Raw genomic sequence first — 10,746 nt, forward strand, 5'->3', positions numbered from 1 at the left:
ACCTTTTTTTAGCTCAAGATAAGTGAAACTGTTGGACTATTTGAATGAATACCTAGCACTAGATCACTGGATATAGAGGTGGAAATTTGGGGCTTTGACTAAAACTGAATCCGGGAAGTTAAGAAATCCTTAACAAATATAACATCACCCCCTCAAAAAATTTTTTTGAAAGAGGTGATGTACACCAATTAATATGCAACTTAAATCCATCGTAAATGTGCCAGATTTAGCCACACATGGTCATTTTATCTTACCTGACTCCGCCAGATAGATTTGCTCCGCATATCCATCTGGAAACCTTCCGTTGAAGTAATTTTGGGAAGGGGCGAAAATACTGGTCAGCTGATTGGCCTATGTTGGTGATAGACGGGCCAAATAAACCAATCAGATTCGTCGTCGCTCTGTTACGAGCGACGACGAAAACACAACCACAAGCCAAGCTACTCTTGCTGCTGCAGGTAAAGGCTCGTTAGCTCAGCAGAGAAATACTCTGTAATTCCGATAAAACTTGCTCGATAGCCACGCTAACGCTAGTTTCATCGGCTGAAGCCGCCATGTTCTTTAGACTGAACTGTCGCGCTTCCCGTTGCGTCACACCTCAACCCGCCTCAAAACCAACGCTGATTGGACGTTCGTTTGGTGAACGGCTCCAAATTTTCTTTAACGGAGAGTATCCAGACTGATCTGCGAGTGAAACCTTGAAAGCTCGCGAGATCAGGATGGTCTCACGAGGCTACATTTTATCTGGTTGTCCCCAGAAAACAGTACAGGTTAGATGTTTTTTCCTGCAGAGTCCAGCTGTATTTAATGTCCGCTCTGATATGGCTGTTCTGTGAAGGCCTCAGAGGTTTGTTAACGAACATCATGGAAACCGAGGAACACAGCAGACACGACAACGATAAAGATGTGGAGCAGGGTTAGGTTATAAAACAATGTCTGGACTGGGACAATAAAGAGGCAGCGAAGAAGGAAGCTCTGGAGAGGCTGCAGTAATCCACAGCTCAGGTGGGAGAATTTCTCTAGAGGACAGCTGCTAGTCACACGCTCCACAAAGCTTGCCTTAATGGAAGAATGGCAAAAACAAAATCATAATTCCTGACCAGCACTGAACCTTTTGGCCTATGTGTAAAACTTTATGCGCAGCAGAAAGCTAACCCTGCACGCTATCCTGGATATGCAATCCTCCCCATGAGGAATGGTGGTGGCAGCATAATGCTGTGGGGATGCTTTTTTCAGCAGGGACAGGGACACTGGTTTTTCTGGCTGGAACCTAATAGAAACCTGCTAGATGCTGCAGAGACTGAGGTGGAGGGTCATCTTCCAGTAGGACAGAAACCCTGAACACACCACCAGAGCTAAGGAGAGGTTTAGATCAAGGCATCTTCATGTGTTGGGATGGCCTAGTCAAAGTCCAGACCTAAATAGAATTGAGAATCCATGGCAAGGCTTGAAAAAGTAAGTTCAAAGACCCTGTCCATCCAGTCGGACTGAGCAAAAAAAACCTTGCAAAATGCTAAATGGCACAAAAGTCAAAAGAAATTGTCCATGACGAGGCGTGCAAAGCTGCTAGAGACCAATCCCTAACAGACTCTGGTAGGCTGAATGCTAATTTACACTTTTCAGATTTCTTTGCAAATAATAATGGGAAACTAAATATGCATTCAGTCTCCACTCACTTCACTATATAAAATATAAAAATCCAATAAATTACATTAAAAATCTGTTTAACGTGACAAAATGTGGAAAGGTTTGGATACATTTTTAAAACGATATTTGTACTTTTGTATAGAGAACTGTTTGGTGTTCACTCAAGTAAAAAAAAAAAAAACAACAACAGATGGATGTTTCCATTACTGCTAAATCCAAGATACAGATCCAAAGTCCAGGATTAATGGTTGAACAAGCAAACGGCTCGTCTCACCTTCACCTTCACCTTCCTCCTCGAGGTCTCCAGAGAGGATCAGGTCCTCCTCCGAATCCTCCGGACTTTCCAGGCTGAAACCCAGACGGAGCTGATGGGAGTTGTCCCGTCATGCTCTGTTGGTCGCACCTGTCTCCCATCATCCATCATGAGGCGTCCAGGCCTTTCTAATTAACAGAGAGGAAGGGTGCGTTCGCTGAATTAGCTGGGCAGAAAGGAGGAGCGGTTCCCCGGAGAAATAAACCCGTTTACCGCAGCCAGATGCTGGCTGTATCACATTCACCTGTCACCACCGCCACCGTTTCAGGTTTTTACCAACTAACCTGTCTGGGTTTGCTGGGAAAAACCTAAAATCTTTTTTCCCCGAAACTAGACATGTTTAGTGCTTAGAGAACACAACCTGCACTGACGGAGGCTTGAATCCAAGGTGATGTTGGACATCATCGCCGTTAGTATGAGCGTGTCCTTCTGATAATGTCTTCAGGTAAAAGTAGGCCGTTCACAGGTTTAAAAGAAGTAAACATACTTTAAAAAGGCAAGAATTCAATACCTGCAACCATCTGGGGGTCTGAAGACAGACAGGTGGCCGAAGAGCGAGACGAATGCTGATCAACGGACTAAATAAAAAGCTTTTGTACTCCTTTACGTTGCTGCCTAACTCTCAGTAATGGAGCCGTGGCCTGGATCCTCCGGCGGGAGAGGACTTCCATACCCACTGGAAGGCGTTCATATTTTGTCAACTCAGCACCACATCAATGTGTTTTATATAATTTCTATGTGATGAACAAAGACCAAGCAGAGCACAACAGAGGAACGAAAAAGAAAATAAGAGGTTTTCAAAGTTCTTTTACAAGTGATCTGAAAACGGTGGCGTCCATTCGGGTTCAGGCCAGCCGGCTGCACGTCCAGAGCGAATCTAGAGTCTAGAACGGCTGGATGGACGAAGAACGTTTTAACAAAAACGCAACAGATTCTCAGTTGGATTTAGGTGTGGGCTTTGACTAGGCCGTTCCTACGCATTAATATGCTGTTATCTAAACCAACCTGCAGTGGCTCTGGGCCTGTGCTTTTGTCCCGTTAGACGGCGGATCTCTGTCCAACAGATTTTCATCCAACATATTCATCTCCCCGTCACCTTCCCTGAAGGAAATCCTTTGCACAGCATGATGCTGTCTCCACTATGCTTCACTATAAAGACTGTACAGCGTGATGCGTGCTGCTTTTCTGCTACACTGTGAATTCAGGCCAAACATTCACACTTCTTCTCTCCTCCTTGGCTTGCCTAGAGGGCTTTGGTCTTGGTAGGTTTGCCGTCGTGCGATGGTCCTTTACTTTAGGACGATGGATGCAACGGTGCTCGGTGACACGTTCAAAGTTTGTTTTGAACGTGTAATTATTGTTTTATAACCCAACTTTCTCCCTAAAACGTTCTCCCTGACCTGTCCGCTGTGTTCCTTGATCTTAATGTTGCCGTTTGCTCTGCAATGCTCTCCATCAAACATCTGAGGCCCTCGCAGAAGAGCTGGCTTTACCCACGCAGGTAAGTCCAGTAATCCAGTCCAGCTAGTTGCATTTTCATTCCCCTCCGCCATTCAGTGTTCTTTTCTTTTGTCTGTCACATAAAATACATTGAAGTTCCTGGCTTGACATCAAAGTACTGTACCTTAACGCGATCTGTTCAGATTAAAAATGAATTTACCATTATTATCGGTAAATGTTCAATAAGCCAACAGCACGTCTACTATGAGACAAATTTTTAAAATGACAGTTTAACATAACAAGTATTTAAGTTTCTCTTTAGGGAAGATAGGAAAAACAAAAAACAAAAAAACCTGTCCGTCCCCCGGCAGAAGGGAGAGGAGGCAGGGAGGTAGTGGACAAAGGAAGGAAAGGAGGAGTTTGATCTGCTCAGGAGAAGTGAAAGTGAAATGAATCTCTGGAGTATTTAAAGAGGAAGTTGGGAGCAACGGAGCTGTTGGGCCGGCAGGACTGCAGAGGACGACCTGCTGTTCTGAGACGATGGTGAGCTGATCGACATTTCCTACTCTACACCCTTCACTGCTCATTTGTTCACACAGAGTCTACCTGGCAGCTGCCCGTGTGTTTTTGACTTTGACTTGATTCACCAGTCTTTGTCTGAGGCGCTCTATTCTCTTCTTTTGTTTTTTTTCCCCCCCGTTTGTCAGTTCTCTAAAATCTTGCCTCTCCTTTCAAAACGTTAGAGCCCTTTGCTGCGTTGACGGACGGTGAAAATGACAGCCGCAAAAGTGAAAACGTTTCAGGTTCCTAAGGTTTTTCATACTGCTGTCAAACTGAAAGTATGTTAGCGCGGCTGATCTCTCGCCTGTAATTTGGTCGTTTTTTGTTTGTGTTCAGCTCCTGTTTGAGCTGTTATGTACAATTAGGTTCCTGAAAGCTTTCAGTCAGGCTAAAGTAGAAAAAAAATCCCGTGATTTTAATCTTTACCTTTAAAGATTCTTTCCCAGCTATCTCCTTCTATAATCGCCCTATCAGCCCTTCCTTGTCAGAGTGACCTCTTGTACAACCTCGTTCTTGCATTCTTTTTTTCCATTTGTCTTACAAAAGATAATACACAACAGGTTTTTCAAGCTAGAGCTCCGGTGCGGTGGTATACTGAGAGAGATAAGCCGCCACTCTCGGCCCGCGACAAGCAGTGGAAGGGCTTACGCGGCTCCACTTTCTGGATCTCCAGGCCGGGTTGTGAATGTGTTCAAGCAAGAGATAAAAGTTGTTTTTCATTCTTTGACTCCACCATCACAGAGGAGGCCGTTAGGGCAGCAGCAGATGTATCAGACGCGCCTCGGTGCCGCTCCTTCCACCGCGCGCACGCAGACTTCCAGCCGGAGTCACCGCTTTGGTATTTTCCTTTAGATCGATCTAATCTGCCTGCTGAACCTGCAGGGAATAAATGTAAAACATGTCCAAACCACAAGAATCTAAATATGTCACTTGCTTTTGTACAAGACAACGTGCGTTTGTTTGTTTTTTAAATCATAAGGAGATTGTAACTATTTTGCAACAGGTTTGATTATGAGGAACATTTACGTTTCAGCCGTAAGGAAACCATTTGATTTCAGTAATTTATCAGTTCTGATTACGCTGTAACTCTGTAGCTTAAATCAGGTAATTGCAATCACTGAGATCAGGCTGGATTGGTTCGATTTAACCGATTCTATCGCAAACAGCTCCACTCCCTCACACACAGAGGCTTGTGTTGCTGACCCCACTTCAAACGTTTTCTGAGCATCTTGGGTGCACCGTACCCCGCCTGCTAAACGCAGCTTTACGGCAGGGAAAATACTTTTCCTACTTCGTAATCAACAAGAAGTGTCGCTCAAATTACGGTAATAAGACAATATGACTCTTTGCTGATCACGTGCGACTGAGTCACATCTGCAGAGAAACGGCATAATAAAAAAAAAAAAAAAAAAAAAGTTCAGCGGAAGTTACTGGACCATCGCTGCGCTCTTTAGTCACACAGGCCCAGAGTGGAAAGAGGAGTCAGTTCCTATTTTCAAAAACCAGTTTCTACAACAATCTTTGTAAAGATCTTTTGGTTTTAAAACAGATTTAGAGAAAGAGTTTTCTTCTTTTTTTTTTTTTTTCCTACAGTGCCAGGTTATGAACTAGGATGTCTCCCACCAAAGAGAAGATAATAACGAGCCTCTTTCTTCCCAGTTTGTAACTGTGTTTTGTCTTTTTAGCAGTGCCGACGGGACCAGAGTCCATATCCTGCGGCCTTTTCCTTTTTTGTGGGTGGGATTGTAACGGAACCCATAATGCAGCTGTGATTCTGAGACCCAGCTGGTTATGGGGTCCGTTTCCATCCCACAGCACTCAATAAACCCTGAGCTGACACGACTATGAGGAGCAAGATAAAAAGAAGTAAAAATCAGACGGTGTTGCATCCTCCTTGCAACAGAGGAGCACAGACGGACCAACCCAAGTCCTCACTGTGGTCGTCCAGGAAAGCTGCTCACCACCGGCTCCGTGTTTCGTGTCCGGCTGCAGTGTGGCGAAGCAAAGCGAAACCAAAAGCAGCCGGGCTACTCCCGGATAAAGCTTTTCACGGTCCGATGGTGGTGTCGTTCCTCAATGACACGTTTTCTCCCGGATTGCTGGTGAGCCTGAATGCAACCGGGAATTTCGTGTCAGCCAAGAATGGCACCTGCGTCGACGCTTAGAGAGACGGACGCCATTTTTATTTTATTTCCCTTTGGGATTAATAAACTGTTTTTGAATTGAATTGAATTTTTACGAAAGAGCTGATGCCCTTTGATGTGTTGTGTTCTTAATAAACCTTGTTTTATGTTAAAAAAGTGTGTATTTTCATATAATGTGAAGAACTGCTGAAGAGCAACTTTGTTACAGTGAAGTTTGTCTGTCTGTAAATGTTATAGGCATTAAAGTAAATGATTTATAATTTCCTTCAGCACAAACAGCTGACAGTGGCAGCTGAAAGGTTTGGTTTAACTGTTCATCCTGCATCTTCTTAGCTGCATGCAGCAGGTTACAATACGACACACAGAGCTATGATGCGTTTCCTAAAAAGCCCTAAAACCTAATGAGCAAGACTGATGAGAAGCACGTCCTGTTTCACTGCTCGTCATTAAAAAGTCTTGTTCTGCCATGTTACGTTGGTTTGCGTGCAGGAAGGACGAGCAGAAAGAAACTGCCCTTGTCTCTGCTATTTACTGAAGCTGTTGCTTTAAATATTTCCTATTCCTAGTCAGCAGACAGACGCACACGGCAGGCAGAACTGCAGGAGGCTTAAATAACGCCCTGTGAAGATTTTTTTTTTTTTTTTTTTAACAATAAAACTGAATTTTCACTGAGAGGTTATCAAGGCAGAGGCAAATTTATTTATATAGCACAATTCAGTACAGAGACAATGCAAAGTGCTTTACATGATTAAAATATAGGAAAATAAAACAGAATAAAAGCAAGTAGGAATAAAATGTAGAAACAAAAAAGAACATTAAAAACAGTAAAACAGTTTAACTAGAACAGTCAAAGGCAATTTTAAACAAATGTGTTTTTAATCTTGATTTAAAAGAACTCAGGCTTTCCGCACTTATCATACTATCCTTTATCATTACAAAAAACAAAAAAACAAAAAGGAAAGGTAAAAAATGTTTATCACCTTTCATTTTGGGATCCTTACCTACATAAACACCAACCATAATTTAAATACACTTTTAAAATCAAAAAGCACTTATTTTGTGGCCAGTGTTAAATACTTTATTTTCAAATATTACATTTTCTCAGTTGCTGGTTTAAGAAACAAATCTCCTTCCTCACCACGTTTACAAAGCGGAGCCTGGGTGTTCTATTAAAATTTATGGACGAGTGATTATTTATAATGATCAAGCAGTCGGGAAATGGATTCAGTCACATTTTCCTTGTCAAGCCCTGTTCGGGAAATTATTTTCTTCCTATATGCATCAACATTAAGAGTAAAAGCAAGTCCAGTCTTTAAAAGCAGCAACACATCATGGACCTTTCTGAATCTTTTAAAAATAAAAATGGTCAAGGATGGAAAAATCCTGTAATTATTATTATTATTATTCATTTTTTGACAGATTTAAACTAGCACCGCTAACACTGAACATTTTTGGAAAAATATAATCTGTCAAAATCTACACAAAGCCACCGGTTGACTAAGGAGATTGTTCTGAATCTCTGTCGTGGTTCTTGAACCTCTGCAGTCGAGCGTCTTCCTGTACCTGCGTGGAAGCGGCCGTCTCTCTGAGCTGCGCCGTCGCTGCACACACTAAATGAGAGACTTTCTGCTTCGCTGACGTTTTCCTTTAACGGAACTGACAACACAATAACGAGAGAGGAGAGAAGTCACTCGACAGCATGAAAGTCATTTTCCTCTCTCTCTGCTCCATCCCGCCAGACTTTCATTTAAACAGCGCCGCATTTCATTAAAAAAACAGCTACAAAGCTGGGCCTCCTTTTTCTCACCTTGCTCTGACGCACAACAGCAACGCACTGCTGTTCTACTTCAAAGGAGGTAGTGAAGGAGCAGAGGAGGAGAGTAGTTGTGAAGTGGGAGGCGTGTGAGAAGCACGTTGCACAACCACAGCAAGCAGAGCCGTCACCTCGCTGCATGCGACGCTTACTTCATGCATGCAAGCAGAAATCGTTACGGTTTGTGGATTATAAATCTGTTTAAAACGCTCTGATAAAGTATTTAGCCCCTTACGGATATATAAGTTAATTATGAACTCCGTTCTCTAGCATAAAGATGAATTAAACCGTTTGTAACCGTAAGCTCCAGCACAATAAGCATCCTTTGATTATGCAGAAAGATGGTCATCAGAAGCGCACCAGCAGCTCCACCTCTGACTGACGAGGTTTTAGAGTGGCCTAGTCAAAGTCCGGACTTAAATCTGACTGAGATGCTGTGGCATGAACTTAAACTAGCCATTCGTATTCTAAATCCTTAAATGTGGTTGAATTATAATAATCCTGAAAAGAAGACTGGGTCAATATTCCTCCACAGTGATGTAAAAGGCTCTGTGCCAGTTGTCACAAACATGTGTGGGCAGCCACGGTGGCAAAACCACTTATTTACTCATACAGGGCCAACTGGTGGTGACAGTGTCGGTGTTACAGTCGCCATAGCTGGAGGAGGCACAGGGCTTTAGCGCTGTTTTAACGGGTTCCCCATCGGGGAATTGCAGAAAGCCTTTCCTTACCACGGCGGGCTCCATGTTCTCTGATCCTTAAGCAGTGCTTTCAGAGCGATGTGAGCTTTGGAAACTGTAGAGCGCTGAATCCTTCACCGTGCTCCTGATCAGTCTATGGCCGGCCTCTGCCCCCCAGTTCACCAGAGGGTCCTTCATTCTCCTGCCAGCTGTGTAGATTCATTACGTACAGTGATGCATTTCATTTTGTTTTACAGATTCGTATATTTATGTGAATCAACTTTAAATTCTGCTATAACTGACAATGTTTGTTTCAGGCATTTCTTTCTTTGAATTCAGATGATTATGGCTTACGTCTAATCAAAACCCCAAATTAAATTTCTCAAAGAATGTGAATTACAACATGAAACCCGTTCAAAGAAAAGGAAACTCTGTCCTACTGAAGTGTAGATTCATTTACTGTGTAAAGGATATGCGCTCCATAACTGGCTGGGGTTTTATTTCTACAAATGACTGCATCATTACATTGTGGCATAGAGGCCATCGTCCTGTGGCTCTGCTGAGTGTTGAGGAACTACTAGTTGCTTTAATAGTTTTGGTCCAGAGTCCTCAGGGTCAGAGTCCTTGGTGTCATTTTTGACCAATACCTGCCATTTAAACCCCATATTAAACAGGTTTCCAGTGTTTCCTTTTTTCACATCTGGAATATTGCCAAAATTAGAAATCTCCTGTCCAGGGGTGATGCTGAAAAACTAGTCCGTGCATTTGTTACTTCAAGGCTGGACTGTTGTAATTGTTTACTATCAGGAAGTCCACAAAATGCAGTTCAAAGTCTTCAGCTGATCCAAAATGCTGCAGCAAGAGTTATGATCAAAATCAACAAGGGGGATCATATTTCTCCCATTTTAGCTTCCCTTCATTGGCTTCCTGTTAATTTAAAATTCTCCTCGCATATAAAGCCCTTAATAATCAAGCTCCATCCTATATCAGAGATCAGACTACCCCCTACCTGGATTCTGTGGCTCTCCAGTCGTCCTTCTCCTCTTCTGTAAAGAGGACTTTAGAAAATTGAGCACAGTCCAGTCATGTCTCCAAGTAAGATTTCTAGTGCCGTCACTGATTCAGGAGTGGCTGGACGGATGAGACAGTTGTAGCCCATGTTCTGGATCTGTCTCTGTGTCATTGCTTTAGTGAATCTTCATCTATTAAAAACGGCCTTGGCTTCACATTGCTCGAGACTGCACTTACTCCTGCCACTCGTTCGCCTGTTTGTGCCGCAGTTTTTCCTTCCACTTAACCTTATTTCATTATGCTTGGATTCAGCTCCTTCAGCAATGACGTTTTTTTTTTTTTATGTGTAATAAAACCAAAGATGCGAGCTTCCATATTTATTATTGGGTTCATGTTTACATTAAAGAATAGACATCTCAGAGTTTTAAAATGACAAAATCCTACAGGAGCGAGCATGAAAAAATTAACTGTTGGTCAATGAAATTATTGAAATATGTTGTAAACCACTAAGATTAACAGAAAATCCGTAAGTAGTGAGTCTCTTTTCATAACACCGCAGCAGTGACGTCATAACAACAATGATGCATATAGTGGTTTATTAATAGCATAACACTTTATAAAACAGAACCTGTGTGTATTAAGCTTAAACATTAACGTCTGTCTGATGTTATGTCAAATGTTAAAGAAACCAGGCTGGCAATGCCTGCTTGGTCAGAAAAAATAAAATAAAAAAACAGTCAGTAAGCAAACTTACATTCAGTAAGTAGGCTGTAAAAGTCCTGAAAGCCTGAGTTCCTTTAAATCAAGATTAAAACACATTTGTTTAGGGTTTCCTTCGACTGTTCTAGTTAAACTGTTTTACTGAAACACGATTAGTTCAAATTTGTCGCCCAACTGTTTTTAATGTTCGCTTTTAGTTTCCATTTCCCCATGCTTTATTTTGTTCAATTTTTTTAACATTTTATTCCAACTTGCTTTTATTCTGTTTTTATTTTTCCTATATTTTAATCATGTAAAGCACTTTGTATTGTCTTTGTACCGAAATATGCTATACAAATAAATCCGCCTAGTGAAATTAAGATTGCTTTTACTGCTGCAGCCCACTAGGTGGCGCCACACCGGTACAACCAAAAAAAG

This window comes from Fundulus heteroclitus, chromosome 1 (genome assembly GCF_011125445.2).
Source record: "Fundulus heteroclitus isolate FHET01 chromosome 1, MU-UCD_Fhet_4.1, whole genome shotgun sequence".
Lineage (NCBI taxonomy): Eukaryota > Metazoa > Chordata > Actinopteri > Cyprinodontiformes > Fundulidae > Fundulus > Fundulus heteroclitus.